We start from the raw sequence: 23,477 nt of genomic DNA, 5'->3' as shown, positions 1-23,477 counted from the left end.
AGTGTACTAATGGAGGAATTTCTTTCTACATATCTAGTTTGTACTCCTCTTTTTTTTTTTTTTAACCAATTTGGGACATGGCCCTTAGTTTTCAAATAAATAGTTGAGACAATTCCAAGCCTGAGTAGCTGAGCTCAATTAAATTTCCCTTGCTACACTTCTAACATTTTCTTACCATTTTTAGTTCGTTGTCACTGACATGATTTCTAGGCAGATATTCCCTGTGGCATTTGCTTACCATCCTTTGCATTTTGAACATCAACTTAATAGTATTTTAGTAACATGTAAGTTGTATTTTTTCCAAGGTGTCAAAGCAGGTGATATGAAATAAAGGAAAACAATTTAATTGAATGAAGGAAAGATTATTTATTCAGTTCAAGTTAGCTGATCATTATTTAGCTGTGAGAAGAGGCAAGTGTGATACAAAGATACACACACACACACACACACACACACACACACAAAACACTGGCCCCTAAGAATTTACCACCTAATATGTGAGAGAGACACACATCATTTTCCTCTATTATCTGTGGCATAAAGAGAGCACTGGCTCTATCAATGTTCTCAACTTTTCATTTGTAATAACTTAATTTGTTTGCACCTCTTGATGTTTGAGTAGGTAAGAAACAAAGAACAAAAATTTCCAAACTTTGGTGAACTGGTAGGGTCCAGTCAAATGTACAAAAGAGGAGCATCAAACTGGGGAGATATAGGGAAGTATTGCAGTATATAGTTACATATGTGAAGAAAATGCTGTTTGTCAGACGTGTGATAGGGAATAATTACTGACAAATACCACTTCAGAGAACCGCTAAAAACAGGATAAGGATTTTTAACTCACTGTATTTTTAAATTTACCGATAACCTTTTGTTTTTCTCTTCCTAGATGATGCCATTGCCCTTATCGATGATTTTGACTTATTGTTTTTACAAAACTCTCTTAAAATTTACTCTCACAGCGTTCTCATTTTATTGGAAATTAAGCATGTAATCAGCCCTTTAGTGACCATCTTAGCAAACAGACCTCTATCTCTTTAGGCTGAGATGTAGTTCACTGGCAGGCATAGATATTACTCTATAAAGTTGTCTTCAACCTTCTGTTCCACAGAAAGACCCTTAGTAATAACAGATAATTGCCTTAATGATTTTGAGTATGTTGACATTGTCAAGCTACTTTTGAAAAGATGAGACTTTAATAAACTAAGAACAATATTTGGAAAATGTATTATGTTTTTTTGAATTTACTTCATTGTTTTCATTTGGTGGAACATATTTTCCTATTATTAGAAAAAAATCAATGGGTAAGAAACCTGAACTCTTAAATAAAAAAATGAACCTACATTCATCTAGAGAAAATAAACCCAAGGAATATAAACCAGAAAAGTGCAAATCGGTTTTAAAAATACAGTCTTAAATAGCTATCAAATGCAGTGCACGCTCCATAAACTGCAGACGGCTTCCTGAATAAAATATGAGGACATGTAGCTCTGTGACTATCTATCTCAGTTAGTTAAAAAAAATTCTGAAGAAAATTTCTAAATAGGCCATATACTATCTGCAAAGGAATAAACAAAGTATCCAGCAGTGACAGTGTTTGCTTTTCATGTGGTGGAACTGTGTGCAAATACAAGGCCTAACAAATGTCAGCTCCTCATTTGCAAATGAAGATGTAAAAGGAAATGTCGGTGGCAGTACATGCAACAGTTCATATTTGAAGTTTGGCACAGTGAACTGACAGCCACAGAGGAGCTGCAGTGGCCTAATCCTTTCTTTCTGCCTTCTAGCAATGATAGTTGGGAAGGGGGGGAGGTTAATAAATATGTGATGAGGAAAAGCTGTGGAAGAATAGCATATCTTCTCTGCAAGAACTCATCTTCAGAGATAATTAACTAGGTGACAACATACAATATGCCATTAACAACAGCATTCAAATCATTTCTGGACTTAAGTACAGTTTTAAGCCGCTTATCAGATTTTCATTTCTGAATCCATTCAGCTGTCAGGCTTACATCCTGGCTCTTTATTGAAGCTCACATGGGAATCCAAAACCTTCTAATTTTCTATACAGATTCATTTCAGAATCAATTAGAGTTGGTGGCAGCCTTGTCCCTGTGTGTAAAGGGGATTAGCTGGGCACTTGCTCAGCTGAATCTACCTCTGAATGTACATTCAACCTTCCGTCGAGAATGAGCTCTTTCTCCCCCCTTCTAGAGGACTCTTCAGCAATTGAACTCCTGTAGACAACAGATGGCAGATAATCACTCGAACAGCCTCCAATTTTGTCAGTAAAAGAAAAGTGATCGTCCACCTCTCTCCTACAGTAAGTAGGTAAGAGACCTCTGGGCATTTGAAGCATGTTCTGCTTTTAAAATAAGGAAATCCACAATCAGCCCCCCTTCTCTGGCAATCTCCTAACAATGTCATCCTTGAGTCCTTGTCCCTGACTTTCTCTCATCAACTACTGGCACATCTTCTCAACCCTTCTGCTTTTTCATTCCTCATCCTGCCTCACCCAATTTTGCTGAAACCTTTATTCTTTCTGTGTGCTATCCAGCCCTAAAAACCATTCTTCATGTTAGCAATAAAACATTTTAATGTTATTCTTTCAAAAAAAAAGTTATGTAGCATATCACAGATAAAAGTACCCTATATTATTTTGCAGGTAAAGCATTTTATGAACAGTCTAAAATGTGTCACTTAAGTTATCAAAAAAATATGCAGAAAATGAATATAGTCCATGTGATCATGGCTATTTGCTTTTTATGTTTTCTAATACTCTGCTCAATTACATTAAACATTCAATATCTTTTCCTGCATGAAAAGTATTTAATTATATTATTTCCTTATTTTAAAAATTATGAAATCATGAAAGTAGTCGAGGGACCTAGTTTAAAAACAAATAAAGTAACAAATGTTATAATTAAAAAAGATAAGTCCATGGCCTCTGCCCTTCAATGCTTACGAGCATTATAGTCATTCAGATATTTTAGAGGTTTCTTCTGGTATTTTCCTTCATATTTTAAAATACTTCACTTGTGGGGACCCTGGGTGGGTCAGTCCGTTAGGCATCTGACTCTTTAAAATAATTTTTTTTAATGTTTATTTATTTTTGGGAGACAGAGAGATTGAGTGGGGGTGGCGGCATAGAGTGAGGGAGACACAGAATCTGAAGCAGGCTCCAGGCTCTGAGCTGTCAGCACAGAGCCCGATGCAGGACTCGAACTCACAAATTGGGGGATCATGACCTGGGCCGAAGTCAGACACTCAACCGACTGAGCTACCCAGCTGCCCAGGCATCTGATTCTTGATATCAGCCCAGGTCATGATCTCATGGTTGGTCATGAGATCGGGCCCTGCATAGGCTCTATGCTGAGTGTGATGTCTGCTTGTGATTCTCTCTCTCTCTCTCTCTCTCTCTCTCCCTCCCTCTCTCCCTCTCTCTCTGCCCCTCCCCTTCTCACATTCTCTCCCTCTCTTTCTCAAAATAAATAAATAAATACAAAAAAAAAATAAAATATAGGGGCTCCTGGGTGGCTCAGTCAGTCAAGCCTCTGACTCTTGATTTCAGCTCAGGTCATGATCTCATGGTGAGTTTGAGCCCCATGTTGGGCTTTATGCTGACAGTACAGAGCCAGCTTGGTATTCTCTCTGTCTGTCCCCTTGCCTACTCACGCTAACTCTCTGTGTCTCTCAACATAAATAAATAAATTAATTAATTAATTAATTAAAAAATAAATAAGTAAAATATAATAAAAATACTTTACTTGCAGTACTATTTTCTAACTTCTCAATTTTATAAAGATCTTTATTTTTTTATTAATTAATTAATTAATTAATTAATTTTTTAAGTAGGCCCCATGCCTAATGCAGAGCTTGAACTCACCATGACCCTGAGATGCTGTACCAAATAAGCCAGCCAGGAACTCCTCTAACTACCCATTTTAAATGTTATATATTAATTTCTTTCTAGGAAATATAATGTTTGAACTCGTTCACTTTAGGCTGCCACTTTGCACTTTTGCACATGTGTTCCACGAGGCACCATATGTGTAATTGGAGTATGAATATTGTCCATGGAATTGTACAAAGCAGTGGGGACCCTGTACCTTGATACAGCATCACTAAGATCATCCTGTTTTATCTTTATTTGTCTATTGCTTTACTGATTTAGTCAAGTCTACACTGCCACTAGTAATAAGATGCAGTATTCTATGCTATCACTTAAAGTGTTTCTAATTAAACTATTTTTCATATTACAATATTTTTATATTATATCTATTTAAAATAATTTTTTAAGTTTTATTTAGAAAGAACTTGTTACCATATATGTATCATGTTTTGCCTACATAGAAAAATATAATAGAAATAAATTGGTTAAGGCTTTTCTAAAAGTTATTTATATTAAGAATCTGACTTATGAGTCACTTTCATCTCAAGGTTTTATTTATGTTTTTCAAAACAATATTGCTTTTCAAAATAATATTATTATCCTCTGTACTATCAAGAGTGCTAGAAATGCAGATATTGTAAAAGATTGCTTTACTATTGTGTCTTGAATTTTCCCCAAGCCTCTAACACTGCCATTTTCTTGATTTTAAGAGATGTCAGCAGCAAGTTTTCAGACCACAACTGGTGCTCTGATTTCTTCCTTAAATGGTAATTAAATAGTCTATTACTTGAAAACTATAGGTGTTACAGTTGTCCAGACATTCTACCAAGATTACTAACCATATTCCTTCGTGTACAGGCAAGAACAACTATGTTTCAAATGATTCCTAGTCAAGAGCTTTTGTAAAATACTATTGATTGATCATAAAATGTGTTCTAATTTCAAGGTTGTTAAAATAGGGAAAATAAAACCCACAAATCTAATAATTTATGAAGTAATAATCAAGGATCAATTAAATTTCTTACATTTTTATGACTATCAAAGATATAAGGACAATTAAAGATCTTTCTAGGACTAATAAAGATCTAGATGAGCTAAGGAATATTCAGTAAACACACTTTTATTGTTATTGCACACCATTTTGTTATCCCTAGTGTTAGTAATTGCATTTTTTATGTTGATTACTTTTGTCTGTATCATTCAATAATTTGTTCCCTACGTCTCCAACAGAAGTTTTAAAATCCAACTCAGTTCAGTCAAACATTCAGGATCCCACCCCCCCACTCCCCTTTGGAGACATCCCTTCGAAAGGCCTCTTTTCCTTGCTGCAGGGTGGGATGTTTGTTTTCATTAAATTATTTGAGACTTTCTTTAGAATCTTACCGTCATTTGTTGTGGATCCCATATTTCATGACTCATACCTTTCTCCTTTTTCATTACTCATAGAATATATCCAGAAGATAACTGAGGAGTACATGGGAAGACATTTTTAAAATTACTGTTCTAAAATACTTTAATGTTAATCTCACATTTGATTAATGGTTTTGCTGGTGTAGAATATTTGGATGGACATCAGGTTTCTTTAAAAGTTAAATGACATTAAAAAGTTATTTATTTATTTATTTATGACATAATTTATTGGCAGGCTAACATAAGTGTGTAAAAGTGCTCTTGGTTTTTGGAGTAGATTCCCATGGTTCATCGCTTACATACAACAGCCAGTGCTCATCCCAACAAGTGCCCTCCTCAATGCCCATCGCTCATTTCCCCCTCCCCCCTACCTCCCCATCAACCCTGTTTGTTCTCTGTATTTAAGAGTCTTTTATGATTTACCTCCCTCCCTCTCTGTTTGTATCTTTTTTTTTTCCCCTTCCCTTCCCCCATGGTCTTTTGTGAAGTTTCTCAAGATCCACATATCAGTGAAAACATATGATAATCTGGCTTTCTCTGACTGACTTATTTCACTTAGCATAATACCTTCCAGTTCCATCCATGTTGCTGCAAATGGCATGATTTCACTCTTTCTCATTGCCAAGTAGTATTCCATTGTAAATATAAACCACATCTTCTTTATCCATTCATCAGTTGATGGGCATTTAGGCTCTTTCTATAATTTGGCTATTGTTGAGAGTGCTGCTATAAACATTGGGGTACAAGTGCCCCTATGCATCAGCACTCCTGTATCCTTTGGATAAATTCCTAGTAGTGCTATTACTGGGTTATAGGGTAGTTCTATTTTTGTTTTTATGAGGAACCTCCACACTGTTTTCCAGAGCAGTTGCACCAGTTTGCATTCCCACCAACAGTGCAAGAGGGTTTCCGTTTCTCCACATCCTCACCAACATCCATTGTTTCCTGAGTTGTTAATTTTAGCCACCCTGACCAGTGTGAGGTGGTATCTCAGTGTGGTTTTGATTTGTATTTCCCTGATGGGGAGTGACATTGAGCATCTTTTCATGTGTCTGTTGGCCGTCTGGATGTCTTCAATAAATTAAAAAAAATACATAATAATAAAGGGGCACCTGGGTGGCTCAGTTAAGTGTGTAACTTTTGCTTCGGTCATGATCTTGTGATTCATGAGTTCGAGCCCTGCATCAGGCTGCCTGTTGTCAGCACACAGCCGGCTTTGAATCCTCTGTCCCCCTCTCTTTCTGCCCCTCCCCTGCTCACTTTCTCTTTCTCTCCCTCTCTCTTTCTCCCACTGTCTCACTCTCAAAAATAAATAAGCATTTAAAAAAATTTAAATGACATTATTTCCATTGAGTCATACTCTCAAGCGTTATTCTTGACCTCTTTAATGACATTATTATCTTAATCTTTTCTGCAGAAATAATGAGAATATTTTTTTAAACCTTGGAAAATTCACAATATTATGTTTAGATGGTTATCTTGTTTATTATGCTTCATTGACCCCTTTAAAATATAGAACATGTATCCTCAGTTCTGGGATTTTTTTTCTGTTAATATTTAATAATTTCTCACCTCTTACCTTGCCCTAAGTTTTTGGTGTTCCTAGTATATGAACATGATACCTACAGAATTGAACGTCTATTATACTCATCATTTTTTTTAATATTTCCCATCTCTACCTTTATTTTGATCTTTTACCAGAGTAATTTCCTCAGCTTAATCATTCATTTCTTCTGACTTTCTCTTTCTTTCTTTCTTTCTTTCTTTCTTTCTTTCTTTCTTTCTTTCTTTCTTTCTTTCTTTCTCTCTCTCTCTCTCTCTCTCTCTCTCTCTCTCTCTCTCTCTCTCTCTCTTTCTTTCTTTCAATTCTTATTTTTGAGAGATAGAGACAGAGTACAGGCAGGGTAGGGGCAGAGGGAGAGGGAGACACAGAATCTGAAGCAGGCTCCAGGCTCTGAGCTGTCAGCACAGAGCCCGACGCGGGGCTGGAACTCATCAACAGCAAGATCATGACCTGAGCAGAAGTTGGAGGCTTAATCAGCTGAGCTACCCAGACATCCCTCTCCTGACAGTTTTAATTTGGGTTGTATTTATTAATTTCTGTCTTTCATGATTTTAATTCCCAAGAATATATCCTTGTTCTTGAATTGATCCTTTCCTAAATAGCATCCTGTTCTTATTTCATAATGAAATATACTTTTTTTTTTTAATTCACACACAGACACCATCTTCTTAATTATTTTTATGGTTGTATTGTCTTCATATTTCCAGCAAAATGTGGCTACCAGCTTATATTTTAGATTGAAACACTGAAATGATCATTAGAATTTCTGTTTGAGAAGCAGGAATTTTGATGAGTAGGCTTCACCAAAAGGTTATAAAAGAGAAGAATATTCACATATTCTTCAAATATTCAAACATTGCAGACCCCATCATATCCTAATTGTGACTTATGTTTCTGTAGAAAGTTGAGATAAGTGCATATTTTCAACCTAACCACACATAATTGAGAAACTCAAAATTTAATATTTTTCATGATAGACATATCAACTACATATATTTAAATTATACAATTTGATAAGTTTTGACATATGTGTATATATATGATCATCACCAAAATTAAGACACTGAACATATATACCTTAAAAATTTCTTTTTGCTTTTATAATCATACCCTTTGTTCATTCCCACATCCTTATCCCCCTTCTATCCCCAGGCAGCCACTGATCAGTTTTAGGTCACTATGTGTTATTTTGCACTTCCTAGAATTTTATATAAATGCAGTCATATATTATATATTTATTTTGTCTGAATTATTTCACTCTGCATAATAATTCTGAGAAAAACCCATGTCAAAGCATGAATCAATATTTAGTTCCTCTTTTTTTTTACTTAGTACTTCACTATAGGGGTATACCATAATTTGTTTATTCTTTTCACTTATTGATCAATGTTGGGTTGTTTGCTTTTTAAATCTACAGAATAAGATGTTACATGCATTTGTATATATGTATTTATATTACATATGCATTATTTGCTCATATATATATTTTCTACCAATTTATGGCTTATATTCTCATTTTTAAGTGTGTTTCAAAATCAGATTTTTTAAATTTTGATGAAGTCTAACTTATTTATACTTTTATGGATCATGTTTTGTGTCATATTTAAAAAACGTTTGAATAAACCAAGGTCACAAAGGTTTTCTCTTGTATTTTTTTCAAGAGATATTATCACTTTATTTATGTTTTCATTGATAACCCAATTTTGATTAATTTTTTCCTAATGTTTGAGGTATATATTAAAGTTTATTTTATGCTTATTCCTTCTTCACATTTTTATTTTGCATTTAAAAAAACAGTTATTCTTTTATATGTGAGCCTATTTATGGCGTCTCTATATTTTTATATTTTTCGTGTCGATACATTCTCTTTTGATTACTAAAGATTTATAATAAGCTTTAAATTATTATCCAAAATTATATTTATCCACAATAATTATCCAAAATTATTATTCTTTTTCAATGTTGTTTTGTCTATTCTAGATACTTTGCACTTCCTTATGAAATTTAGAATCAGTTTGGCAATTGACACAGAAGGGCCTGATGGGATTTGGACTGGGATTATGTTGAAAATGCAGGTCAGGGGGCGCCTGGGTGGCTCAGTCGGTTGAGCGGCTGACTTCGGCTCAGGTCATGATCTCGCGGTCCGTGAGTTCGAGCCCCGCGTCGGACTCTGTGCTGACAGCTCAGAGCCTGGAGCCTGTTTCAGATTCTGTGTCTCCCTCTCTCTGACCCTCTCCCGTTCATGCTCTGTCTCTTTCTGTCTCAAAAATAAATAAATGTTAAAAAAATAAAAAAGAAAAGAAAGAAAATGCAGGCCAGTTTGGGGAGAAGTGACATCTTAGTAATGTTGTGTCTTCTGAAACATGTTATATTGCTCTATTTACCTAGCTTCCTTTGTTTTGCTCAGTAGTGTTGGTAGTTTTCAGCATATAGGTCTTTCCCATCTTTGTAAGATTTATCCCTAAGTATTTCATTTTCTTATGCTATTATAAATGTTATTGTTTTCCTATTTACTGTTTCAGATTATTCTTTAATATAATACAAGGGTACTGTTTATTTTTGAATATTTATTTTTTTATACTCTTATTAACATCACATTTTATTTTTAGTAGCTTTTTGTATTTCATATTTTTGGCATAAACAGTAATGTTCTCTGCAAAATATGACAGCTTTACTTGTTTTAGTTTTCCACAATGGGTGCTTTTTATTTATTTTCCTTGCCAGATTGCATTGTCTAGAATGTGCAGTGTAATGTTGGACAGAAGTGGTGACAATGGCATCCTTGAACTTCTGCTGAAAGGCAAAAAGCATTTAGTATTTTACCAAGTATGATGTTATTGGTAGTGCTTCATAGATGCCTTTATATCAGGTAGAGAAAAATCCTTTCTTTCTTTTTAAATTTATTTTTCTTCATAATTTTTGGAAGCGAGAGCTCGCTCATGTGCGTGCACAAGCAGGGGAGGTGCAGAGGGAGAGCGAGGAAGAGCATCGTAAGCAGGCTCCACACACAGCACCCCACGTGGGGCTTAGTGTCACTACTGTGAGATCATGGCTTGAGCCCAAATCAACTGACTGAGCCACAGATGACCTGAGAAAAATCCCTAATCGGAATCTGCTGATGTTGAATTCTGTTAAGAGGTTATATGTATATAAATACATTTTTTTCTAAAGTTTTGTTTAGAATTTTGTTATCTATGATCATGAGTGATGTTGTTCTGTAGTGTTTAATGTTTTGGTATCAGTATAGCACTAACTTTATAAACTAAGTTGGGAAGTACTCCCTCTTCAATTTTCTGGCAGAGTTTATATATAATCGATATTATTTCTGACTTAAAGATTTGGTTTGCCTCCATTTCTCTTTTTATCTTATTTTCCCTTATTATATTTTTAATATCTACAGAATATCTTGTGGTAGTCCTGTTACTGGTCATTTTTCTTTGTCCTTTCTTTTTTACTGGTCAGTCTGATTTTACCAATTGCATTAATCTTCTCAAAGAACCAATTTTTTACTTCAGTGGTTTTCCTCTGTTTTTGTTTCCTATTTCACTAACTTTGTATTATCTTTGTTAGTTCCTTCTTTCTGCTTACTTTGGGTTTAATCTGTTCTTTTCTTGATTTCTTAAAGTAGAAGATAAGCTCATCATCATTTGAGATGTTCTTATTCACGATACAGATACTTACGTATTTAATATATAGTTTCTCTAAATTCCAGCTTTAGCAGCAATATACAAATTCTGTTATGTTGTGTTATTAATTTCATTCAGTTAAAAGGCCTTCAAGTTTCTATTTTGATTTCTTCTTAGACTTTGAGTTACTGAGAAGTATGTTATTTACTTCTGAAATACTTGGAAAATTTCCTTACAGTATTATGTTATCATTATAATTTAACACATACTATATATGACTTAAATAATGTTAAATTTATCAAAACTAGTTTTTTGGCCCAGAATATGGTCTATCTTAGTCAATGTTTCATGTGTACTAAGTAATGTGTCTTCTATTTTTCATCTATAATTGTCAATTAGGTAAAATATTTGATGTTGCTCAGTTACTCTATGTGCTTACTAAGTTTGTGTCTAATTGTTCTATCCATATGTTATGAGAAAATTATAGAAGTTTCCAAATATAATTGTCAGATTATTTTTCCTCACAGTTCCATCAGTTTATCTTTCATGTATTTTGAAGAGCTGTTGGTGCATAAATATTTAGAATTATAATGTACTCTTAGTAAGCATACCTCTATTTTTATGAAAACAACTCTCATACCTGTAATATTATTTTCTCTCAAATCTACTTTATCTGGTATTAACATAGCTACTGCAGCTTTCTTTTAACTAGCCTTAGCATAGTGCAACTTTATCATTTAATCTCAACCTATTTATGTCTTTATATTTAAAGTGCATTTCTTACAGGAAGCATATAACTCTTGCTGTGTATATGTGTGTGTAAATCTCTAAGGTGACAATCTTTGCTTGTAATGGAGTGTTTAAACCATGTACACTGAATACGATCATTGATATGGCTAGATCTATAATCTTTCTACTTGTTTTCAGTTTATCTCACTCATTCTTTGTTTCCTTCTTTCTCCTTTTCTTACTTCTTGTATTAATTGGGTCATTTTTATGATTCTGTTTTATCACCTTAATTGGTTTATTAGTTAAAATTGTTTTTAAAGACTTTTATTAACTCAGTAATTGTTATAGTGTACATAATATGCATCTTTAACTTATCTGTCTCAAAGTAATATTATACGACATGATATATAATGTTATAAACTTACGTTTGTTTTATTCTGGCTTATATGTTTTAGTTCTCATATATTTTACTTATATATCAATTTTAACCTTCTAATACACTGTTATCATTTTAGTTTAAAGAATTCATTATCTTAATTATATTTAAATTAGATTTAAATATAAGAAGTAAATCATGTATTAGGCCATGTTGTTACCAAATTTAGTGTCTTTATTTATTTGTGTAGATCCATGCTTCTATTTGCTATAATTTTTATTCTGTCTGAAGGATTATATTTAACAATTTTTTTAATGTTGATCTGTTGGTAAAGAAATTTTTTGTCAATTTTATGTCTGAAAATGTCTTTTTTTCACCTTCATTATTAGAAGATATTTTGAAAGAAGTTCAAATTAATAGTTTTTTTTCCTTTCAATACTTTACAACGTAGTTCTATTGTCTTTTGATTGCGTAAGAAGTTGAACAACATAATTCTGACTTCTAAGTACCTCAGTAATATTTTATAATAGAAAATAAGATAGAAGAAGAAAATAAGAAGAAAGAAAAAATATAATTAATTGTGAAGGATCAGTGTTGAAACATATGGGTCCTTTAAATAGACGTGTAAATTTAAAGCATGTGTTTTGGAATGAGTTAATATATGTTTAAATCCTATGTCTATTACTAGATATGCAACTTAGGCAAATGATATAAATTTCTGTTCCTCAGTTTACTTACATAGTAGATAATAAGAATACTGACCCCATGTGAATAAATTAAAGAACAATTGGAATATAATGCATTAAAAATCTTGAGAATTATAAAAATATTTGTTGCTCAAAGAGTAAGTACTTTGGGCATTTTTTGTATGTGAATACAATATTATTTTAAACATGTACAGAGTCTTTACCTGCAACAGAATTTTTACCAATGGTGCACTAAATAGCCTGGCTACTAATATCACTGATACAAGATATTTTTGGAAATGGTGTTTATATCAGTACGACATCCTAAGTGACAGTGTTCTATTTAGTATGTGCATTTTTTCTATAACTTTAATAGAGGTGTTAATAAAACAGATTTCACTCACTGCTTCTCCAGCATGCTTCATTTCTTGATGTAGATCTGAATTTCTGACCTACATCATTTTCATTCTGTGCAAAGTACTTCTTTTAACATTTATCTCAGGGTGGATCTGTTACTGCTGAATTCCATCAGGCTTTATTTTTGTTGTAATTATTTGTCTCAGAGTTTTTTTCTTTTACTTTCAATGGATATACAACTCTAGGTTGGTATTTTTTTTCTTTTATTTCAGTTTTTTACATATTTGATTTCATTCGCTTCTTGCTTGCCTGTGTCTGACAAGATGCCTGATCTAATTCTTGTCTTTGTTCCTCTAATGGGACTCTGGATCTCACTGGATCTTGGAAGATTTTTCCTTTGCTCTGGTTTTCTGCACTTTCAGTACAATATGCCTCAGTCTATTTATTTATTTTTATTTATCATGTTTTACATTCTCTAGATTCCTGGATCTGTGATTTGCTGTCTTTTATAAATTTTGGGAGATTTTTATCTATTATGACTTCAAAAATTTCTTCTGCTCTCTTATTGTTCTCCTTTTGGCATTTCACTTGATCACTTGTTACACCCTTTGAAGTTGTCCCACAGATTATGGGTGTTCTCTTCTGCTTTTTACATTTTTTTGTTTTCACTTTTCCCTTCAGATTGGAATCTTTCTATTGACATAGATTCAGTCACTGATTCTTTCCTCAGTCATGTCCACTCTACTAATGAATTCATCAAAGGGATTTTTCATTTATGTTATGGTGAGTTTTTCTTTAATATAAAAACAAGAACTTTAGAATTCAACCATATAATCTAAACTTACTTATTGAACAAATACTTATCCACAATTTCCATGAAGATTGGGCATTAATCTCTTATTGATTATATTAAGTGATAAATAAATCTCACCGTTTAAAAAGTCAAATAATACCTTTTTAAGTGGATGAGTGTTTCTAGAACCAGTTATTTTAAGAAGTATTCCTTTGTGCTCAAATTCTGTGTGGTTGATTGGTCTAACTCTGTCCTCAACAAAAAGCCTGACCTGCTTACACTTGACAAACTTAATAGATATCTTTGCTTCCATAAACCAATATTATTGAAAAGCCTATTTTTATTACCTCCAAAGTACATCCTAAATCTGTTCATTTCTTTCCTCATCCACTGTTGCTGTTCTCACCCAAGCCATAATAACCTTTGCCTGACCAAGTACAGTAGCCACCCGGTAGATTTCCTTGCTACCACTTTTTGCCCTTGTTTCAAGAGGATTTCTCTTCCCACTTCAACTGTCAGAACTCAGATCAACTTTTTTTTGAATGATAAGGACATATATTGGCTCCCAAAATTGGAAGTCCAATGAGGTTCTTAAGGGTTGAGTTAATTCTGTGATACTGGCTCATTTCTCTGCAGATCTCTTGGCTGTGAGTGATTCTGTGTGTCAGCTTCATAGTGAGATTGTATCTCCATGTGATGACATGTATAGGAACATGGAGAAAGTCACTTGTAGAAACTCTGTCGGATCTTCCAGACAAATGTCCCTCAGAATCTCCTTGACTAAAGCTCCATTTCTGAAAAAATTCATTAATTTTTTGTGAATGTCCATTAACAGGACAATGGAAATAACAGACAAATCAAGCCTCTTTGAGTAGAACTGGAACCAGCTTGCGTGAGCTTCATGAGCAGAAGTGGATACTTGAACAATGTTGGGGTTTTATTAGAAAAAAAGAGGAGAACACTGGAAAATAATGGACACACAAAAGATATCTGCTATACCTAGGAAGATCATATGTTCTGGTTAATAGGAATAGTTCTGTGTATACTGGTTTTTGTGGGATATTAAATGATTTGGTTACTTAAAATTTCCCAACATCTACAATCCATAGTTTACACAGCAGCCAGAATGATCTTTTAAATATTGCCGGATTACTTTTCTCCTGTATTACTCCACAACTGTTTCTAATTCCCACTAAATATAAAATAAAATTTCCTCATTACCTTTGCCTTCACAGCCCCTCCTTGCCTCTATGACAAAATCTCCCTCCATGACGTTTCAGTCACACTTTTTGTTACCCAAATAAGTCCAGCTCGATTTCATACAGAAGCCTTTGAATTACATTCTCCCCTATGCTTGGAATGCTGTGTTCCTTAATTTTTATATGGTATGATTCTTGTGATTCACATCTTAGCTCAGATGTTCAGATTGTCCGAACAATCTAAATTAGCACACTTATTTGCTTTCTATAAAATCAATCTTTTTTTTATAAATTAATTTCTATTTTTATTTTATTTTATTTTATTTTTGAAATTTACATCCAAATTAGTTAGCATTTATGGCAACAATGATTTCAGGAGTAGACTCCTTAGTGCCCCTTACCCATTTAGCCCATCCCCCTTCCCACAACCCCTCCAGTAACCCTCAGTTTGTTCTCCATATTTATGAGTCTCTTCTGTTTTGTCTCCCTCCTGTTTTTATATTATTTTTGTTTCCATTCCCTTTTGTTCATCTGTTTTGTCTCTTAAAGTCTTCATATGAGTGAAGTCATATGATTTTTGTCTTTCTCTGACTGACTAATTTCACTTAGCTTAATACCCTCCAGTTCCATCCATGTAGTTGCAAATGGCAAGATTTCATTATTTTTGATTGCTGAGTAATACTCCAGTGTGTGTATGTGTGTGTGTGTGTGTGTGTGTGTGTGTGTGTGTGTATACACATATATACATATACCACATTTTCTTTACCCATTCATCCATCTATGGACATTTGGGCTCTTTCCATACTTTGGCTGTTGTTGATAGTAATGCTATAAACATGGGGGTGCATGTGTCCTTTTGAATTGGTACACCTGTATCCTGTGGATAAATGCCTAGTAGTGCAATTGCTGGGTTGTAGGGTAGTTCTATTTTTGGTTTTTTGAGGAACCTCCATACTGATTTCCAGAGTGGCTGCACCAGCTTGCATTCCCACCAACAATGCAAAAGAGATCCTCTTTCTCCGCATCCTCGCCAATATCTGTTGTTGCATGAGTTGTTAATGTTAGCCATTCTGACAGGTGTAAGGTGATATCTCATTACGGTTTTGATTTGCATTTCCCTGATGATGAATGATGTGGAGCATTTTTTCATGTGTCTGTTGGCCATCTGGATGTCTTCTTTAGAGAAGTGTCTATTCATGTCTTTTGCCCATTTCTTCACTGGAGTATTTGGTTTTGGGTGTTGAGTTTGATAAGTTCTTTATAGATTTTGGATACTAACCTTTTCTCTGATATGTCATTTGCAAATATCTTCTCCCATTCTGTAGGTTGCCTTTTAGTTTTGCTGATTGTTTCCTTTGCTGTGCAGAAGCTTTTTATTTTGATGAGGTCCAATAGTTCATTCTTGCTTTTGTTTCCCTTGCCTCCAGAGATGTGTTGAGTAAGAAGTTGCTGCAGCCAAGGTCAAAGAGGTTTTTGTCTGCCTTCTCCCCAAGGATTTTGATGGCTTCCTGTGTTACATTTAAGTCTTTCATCCAATTTGAGTTTATTTTTGTGTATGGTATAACAAAGTGATCCAGGTTCATTCTTCTGCATGTGGCTGTCCCATTTTCCCAGCACCACTTGCTGAAGAGACTGTTATTCCATTGGATATTCTTTCCTGCTTTGTCAAAGATTAGTTGTCCATATATTTCTGGGTCCATTTCCGGGTTCTCTGTTCTGTTCCATTTTTCTGAGTGTCTGTTCTTGTTCCAGTACCATACTGTTGTGAGGATTACAGCTTTGTAGTATAGCTTGAAGTCTGGGATTGTGATGCCTCCTGCTTTGGTTTTCTTTTTCAAGATTGCTTTGGCTATTTGGGGTCTTTTCTGGTTCCATACAAATTTTAGGATTATTTGTTCTAGCTCTGTGAAGAATGGTGGTGTTATTTTGATAGGGATTGCATTGAATATGTAGATTGCCTTGGGTAGTATCGACATTTTAACAATATGTGTTCTTCCTATCCAGGAGCATAGCATCTTTTTCCACTTTTTTATGTCTTCTTCAATTTCTTTCATAAGCTTTCTACAGTTTTCAGTGTATAGATTTTTCATTTCTTTGGTTATATTTATTCCTGGGTATTTTATGGTTTTTTTTGTGCAACTGTAAATGGGATCTATTCCTTGATTTCTCTTTCTGTCGCTTCATGGTTGATGTATAGGAATGCAACCAATTTCCTTCCACTTTGCCAAATTCATGAATCAGTTCTAGCAGTTTTTTGGTGGAATCTTTTGGGTTTTCCATATAGAGTATCATGTCATCTGCGAAAAGTGAAAGTTTGACCTCCTCCTGGCCAATTTAGATATCTTTTATTTCTTTGTGTTGTCTGATTGCAGAGGCTAAGACTTCCAATACTATGTTGAATAACAGTGGCTAGAGTGTTCATTCCTGTCTTGTTCCTGACCTTAAAGGAAAAGCTCTCAGTTTCTCCCCATTGAGGATGATATTAGCGTTGGGTCGTTCATATATGGCTTTTATGATCTTGAAGTATGCTCCTTCTATCCCTACTTTCTTGAGGGTTTTTTTCAAGAAGGATGCTGTATTTTGTCAAATGCTTTCTCTGCATCTATTGAAAGGATCATATGGTTCTTGTCCTTTCTTTTATTGATGTGATGAATCATGTTAATTGTTTTGTGGATATTGAACCAGCCCTGCATCCCAGGTATAAATCCCACTTGGTCGTGGTGAATAATTTTTTTAATGTATTGTTGGATCCAGTTGGCTAATATCTTGTTGAGAATTTTGCATCCATGTTCATCAGGGAAATTGGTCTATAGTTCTCCTTTTAAGAGTGGTCTCTGTCTGGTTTTGGAATCAAGGTAATGCTGGCTTCATAGAAAGGGTTTGGAAGTTTTCCTTGCATTTCTATTTTTTGGAACAGTTTCAAGAGAATAGGTGTTAACTCTTCCTTAAGTGTTTGGTAGAATTCCCCTGGAAAGCCATCTGACCCTGGACTCTTGTTTTTTGGCAGATTTTTGATTACTAATTCCATTTCCTTACTGGTTATGGGTCTGTTCAAATTTTCTATTTCTTCCTGTTACAGTTTTGGTAGTGTATATGTGTCTAGGGATTTGTCCATTTCTTCCATATTACCCATTTTATTGCTCATAATATTCTCTTATTGTTTTTATTCCTGCTGTGTTGGTTGTGATCTCTCCTCTTTCATTCTTGATTTTATTTATTTGGGTCCTTTCCTTTTTCTTTTTTGATAAAACTGACTAGTAGTTTATCAGTTTTGTTAATTCTTTCAAAGAACCAGCTTCTGGTTTCATCAATCTGTTCTACTGTTTTTTTAATTTCGATAGCATTAATTTCAGCTCTAATCTTGGTTATGTCCTGTGTTCTGCTGGTTTTCGGTTTTAGTTACTGTTCTTTTTCCAGCGCCTTATGGCATATGGTTAGGTACTGTATCTGAGATCTTTCTTCCTTCTTTCAGATATACTAGATTGCTATATAATTTCCTCTTATGACTGCCTTATTGCATCCCAGAGGTTTTGGGTTGTGGTGTTATTTTCATTGGCTTCCGTGAACTTTTTAAGTTCCTCTTTAACTGCTTGGTTAGCCCATTCATTCTTTCATAGGATGTTCTTCAATCTCCAAGTATTTGTTACCTTTCCAAAATTTTTCTTGTGGTTAATTTCGAGTTTCATAGCATTGTGGTCTGAAAATATGCACGGTGTGATCTCAATCTTTTTGTACTTTCTGAGAGCTGATTTGTGTCCTAGTATATGGCCTAGTCTGGAGAACATTCCATGTACACTGGAGAAGAATGTGTATTCTGCTACTTTAGGATAAAATTTTCTGAATATATCCGTTAAGTCCATCTGGTTCAGTGTGTCATTCAAAGCCATTGTTTCCTTGTTGATTTTTTGATTAGATGATCTGTCCATTGTTGTGAGTGGGGTGTTGAAGTCTCCTACTATTATGGTATTACTGTCGATGAGTTTCTTTATGTTTGTGATTAATTGATTTATATATTTGGATTCTCCCACATTTGGCACATAAATCTTTACAGTTGTTAGGTCTTCTTGGTGGATAGACCCCTTCATTATGATATAATGCCCTTCTGCATCTCTTGATACAGTCTTTATTTTAAAGTCTAGATTGTCTAAGTATGGCTGCTCCAGCTTTCTTTTGTTGACCATTAGCATGATAGATGGTTCTCCATCCCCTTATTCAATCTGAAGGTGTCTTTAGATCTAAAGTGGATCTCCTGTAAACAGCCTATAGATGGATCTTGTTGTCTTATCCATTCTGTTACCCTTTGTCTTTTGATTGGAGCATTGAGTCCATTGACGTTTAGAGTGAGTACTGAAAGATATGAATTTATTGCCATTATGATGCTTGTAGAGTTGGAATTTCTGATAGTGTTCTCTGGTCCTTTCTATTCTTTGTTGCTTTTGGTATTTATTTATTTATTTATTTATTTATTTCTAGATATAGATATATAGATATTTTCATCTTTTCTCCCCTCAGAAAGTCCCCCTTAAAATTTTTTGCAGGGCTGGTTTAGTGGTCACAAACTCCTTTAATTTTTGTTTGTCTGGGAAACTTTTTATCTCTCCTTCTATTTTGTATGACAGCCTTGCTGGATAAGGAATTCTTGGCTGCATATTTTTCTGATTCAGCACACTGAATATATCTTGCCACTCCTTTCTGGCCTGCCAAGTTTCTGTGGATAGGTCTGCTGCAAACCTGATCTGTCTTCCTTTGTAGGTTAGGGACTTTTTTTTCCCTTGCTGCTTTCATGATTCTCCCCTTGCCTGAGTATTTTGTGAATTAGACTATGATATGCCTTGTTGATGATCGGTTTTTGTTGAATATAATGGGATTCCTCTGTGCTTCCTGAATTTTGATGTCTGTGTCTTTCCCGGGTTAGGAAAGTTTTTCACTATGATTTGCTCACAAAGGCCTTCTACCCCTATTTCTCTCTCTTCCTCTTCTGGGACCCCTATGATTCTGATGTTGTTCCTTTTTAATGAGTCACTGATTTCTCTAATTCTTAAATCATGCTCTTTTGCCTTAATCTCCTTCTTTTTTTCTGCTTCATTATTCTCTATAAGTTTGTCGTCTCTGTCGCTGATTCTCTGTTCTGCCTCCTTCATCCTTGCCGCTGCTGCATGCATCTGTGATTGCAGCTCAGTTATAGCATTTTTAATTTCATTCTGGCTATTTTTTACTTCTTTTATCTTGGCAGAAAGGGATTCTAATCTATTTTTGATTCCAGTTAGTATTCTTATTATCATGATTCTAAATTCTGGTTCAGATATCTTGCTTGTATCTATGTTTGTTAAATCCCTGGCTGTCATTTCTTCTTCTTTTTTTTTTTTTTTTTTTTTTTGGTGAATTCCTTTGTTTTGTCATTTTGAAGGGAGAAAAGGAATTAATGAGGTAGAAAAATTGAAATAAAAAATTAAAATTAAAAAAATATTAACATTAAAAAATTAAAAACACACACACAGATGTGTGATGCTAGATGCTAGGTGTGTTTTGTCTGAGTGTTGAAAGTGGTTTGACAGATTAGAGAAAAAAAGAAAGGGGGAGAAAAAAATTGAAAAAAAAATAAATGAAGGAAATTGAGAATTTGCAAGATGAATACACTGAAGTAGACTAAAATGATATGAGGGGAGCAAAATAGAATTTGAAAAAATATGAACAAAAGTAAAGAGTAAAGTAGAAAAAAATTAAAGAAAATTAATAAAAATTAAAAATAAATATGAATCTTTTCTTTTTCTACATTCAAGAAAAAGAAAATAAATGAAAAAGAGAAAAAAGATGAAAAAAGGAAATTGTTTGAAAATTTGTAAAAGTGAATTCATTGTAGTAGACTAAAATAAAATAATAGAAGTAAATAGAATTTGAAAAAATTTACAGAAAAGCAAAATATGTATTAAAAAATTATAGGAAAATATTTTTAATAGAAATTGAAAGTAAAAAGTTTATCTCTTTCTACATTCAATAAAAATAAAAGAAACGAAAAAGAGAAAAAAAGACAAAGAAAAAAGGGAAATCGTTTGAAAATTTGAAAAGGTGAACACACTGAAGTAGCTGAAATAAAATGATGGAAGTAAAATAGAATTTGAAAAAATTTACACAAAGGTAAAAAATATAGTAATAAAAATTTAAAATATTTTTAATAAAAATTGAAAATAAAAATGAGTTTTTTTCTCTTTCTGTATTCAGGAAAGGAAAGAAAGTTTAAAAGAGAAAAAAAAAGAAAGAAAGAAAATTGAATAGATGGACTTGCTAACAAATTGAAGTAGGACTGAAATTACTTCATTTTCCTCTGGAAGTCAGTCTATGTAGTGCTTTATAGTCCATAAACTAAGCTGGTGGTGAGAATTGTGTTCTTGAGAGTGAAGTTGGCCCAGTTGGGAGGGGCTCAGTGTAATGGCTCTGTTCTCCATTAGATGGCACAGCTAGCCTACTGGGGTGGATTGTTGCAGGGCTCGCAGGTGCACATGCACATGTGCAGGAGTGGTGAAAATGGTGCCACCCAGCTACCCAGTCTGTTCTCCTGGATCAGCAGTTGCGCACGTGTCCTCTGTCTTCAGCTTTTGTCTACTCCCTGCTTTCTCACTCTTGGTGACCAGGCCCCAGGCAGTACCTCTCTCCCGAGTTTTGTCTCAGATGTGACTGTTTTCCCTGGCCCCTTACTTCTGAAGGACTTTGACCTGTTCCACCCCTCTGTGGGAGGGTCTCACCAAGCAGTGGCCGAATGAGTAATGGCTTAATGTCAGCTACACCCAGGAATGCTTGCTGGACCCTGCTGCTGCTGGTGCCCTGAGACTATGGCCAGATGCCAGCCCACCCCAGAAAATGTTTGCGAGATAGTGTAGCAGCAACATTTCAGGGAGTATGGAAAATCACAGCACACATCTGACACCAGGCTTCACCCTTAACGACCTTGTTCCAGCACCAGAAAATGTGGGCATTATCTGGGGTCTGCTGGGACCAGGTCGCTTCAACAGTCTCTACCAAGAGTCCTTCCAGCAGTGGAACCGCTTTTCCCTGTGTGGCCTGAGGACCTCCCAGACCCCACTCTGTTCCCAGACCCCATTCTGCTCCTGGGGATTCACCCTTCCCACCAGAGCACCACCAGGTATCCAGCTGTAGAGTTGCAGACTGTGCTCCCCTTGTTTACAGTCTTAATAGAATTTAAACCCTCTCCTTTCTCCTTTCTGCTTTCTCCTTTCTCATTTCTCCCTTTTTAGTTTAGTCCCTGCAGTTGTTTACAATTTTCCACTTTCTTTCCAGCTGCTTTTGGGGAGGGGTGCTTTTCCCATATTCTATCCCCCTCCCCCAGTCTCCGTCCTCTCTCCATTCACAAAAGCACCTCCCTTCTTGCACCTTCTTGGTCCCCAAGAAGTGGTTCACTTCTCTGCACCACATACCTGCTGAATTCTGTGGTTCAGGTTGTGCGGATTGTTGTGTTAATCCTCCAGTCAGTTTTCTAGGTGCATAGGATGGTTTAGTGTTGGTCTGGCTGTATTTCATGGACGCGAGATACACAAAAACCTTCCATGCTGTTCCGCCATCTTGCCTTCTCCTATAAAATCAATCTTTTTTTTTTTTTAAATTTTTTTTCAACGTTTTTTGTTTATTTTTGGGACAGAGAGACACAGAGCATGAACGGGGGAGGGGCCGAGAGAGAGACAGAGACACAGAATCGGAAACAGGCTCCAGGCTCTGAGCCATCAGTCCAGAGCCCGACACGGCTCAAACCCACGGACCGCGAGATCGTGACCTGGCTGAAGTCGGACGCTTAACCGACTGCGCCACCCAGGCGCCCCTAAAATCAATCTTTTTTAAAGAAGTTGTTCTCATAGCTTCTATCACTCTCTGAAATTTTCTTGTACATGAATGTATTTATTTGTTATTCTCTTTTACGCCATCTAGTGCATATAATACATGAAATCAGGGAACTTGTCATTCTTAACACAACTGTCTCTGCATAGCCTAGAACAGTGACTGTCACATGGTTATGATTTAACAAATTTAGGTAATGAATAATTTTATTTAGAGTAGCAATTTTTGTCCTTGTTCATTCTTCTTTCTACAGCAAATATACCCATTCTTTCAACCATGCTTTTCAGGATAAGATATTGAGATTCTTCAGCAACCATTTCGTATAATTTTAGATGTGCCTTCATGTGATTTTGTAATTCTTAAAATATGAAGTGCAGAACTTAACACAGTACTCCAGAATGTACTCCTCTAGTAGCTGGGAAAACACATTCATTTGTGAATATACTAAAAATGCATAGAGTATCTGGGATACCTATGGCTTGTGGTAGCCAATGCACATCATTAGTTTATTTTGAATTCAATCTAAGATTAAAAGCAAAACTCTCCTCTTATTTTTTAATTAATATTTTAAATCAAGATCCATTCATCTGCATTTCTCTTTCCTAATGTTAAGCAAATTGTAAATGGATTCTATGACAAAATGTAGTTCTATAGGGAACTTAATATCATGAAATCATATTAAAATTAGTTGGAATTCCCATATTAATGGGCCCACAATACTAAATCAAATTTCAGAATCTGCAAAGAATTCAGAATCTGATAGTCTTATGGGGTTTCCCTTATACATAACTAGTTGTTTTTCTCTTGCTGATTAAAAAAATTATCTTTATCTTTATTTATTGACATTTAAATTATAATGTAATTTGATGCTGTTCTCTTTTGGTTCATCTTATTGGGGACTCTCTGATTCCTGCACCCAAATGTCTATTTCCTTCCCCAGATTAGAGAAGTTTTCAGATTTTTTTTTTACCTTAGGGTCCTATTTATTTATTTGTTTGTT

At 34.7% G+C, this 23,477-nt stretch overlaps 1 long non-coding RNA gene across 1 annotated transcript in view; it reads left to right on the top strand.

Annotated features, from left to right (window-relative positions):
• Positions 1-2,215: 2,215 nt before the first annotated feature.
• Positions 2,216-23,477, top strand: part of LOC128315578 (uncharacterized) — a 209,753-nt gene continuing 188,491 nt past the window's right edge. Inside the window, exon 1 of the long non-coding RNA XR_008298465.1 lies at positions 2,216-2,331. This is a non-coding gene — a long non-coding RNA (uncharacterized LOC128315578). The remainder of the gene's footprint in view (positions 2,332-23,477) is intronic.

Source organism: Acinonyx jubatus, chromosome B2, assembly GCF_027475565.1.
Source record: "Acinonyx jubatus isolate Ajub_Pintada_27869175 chromosome B2, VMU_Ajub_asm_v1.0, whole genome shotgun sequence".
NCBI lineage: Eukaryota > Metazoa > Chordata > Mammalia > Carnivora > Felidae > Acinonyx > Acinonyx jubatus.
The sequence above is the reverse complement of the archived record's forward strand: the minus strand, read 5'-3'. Positions and strand labels throughout refer to the sequence as shown.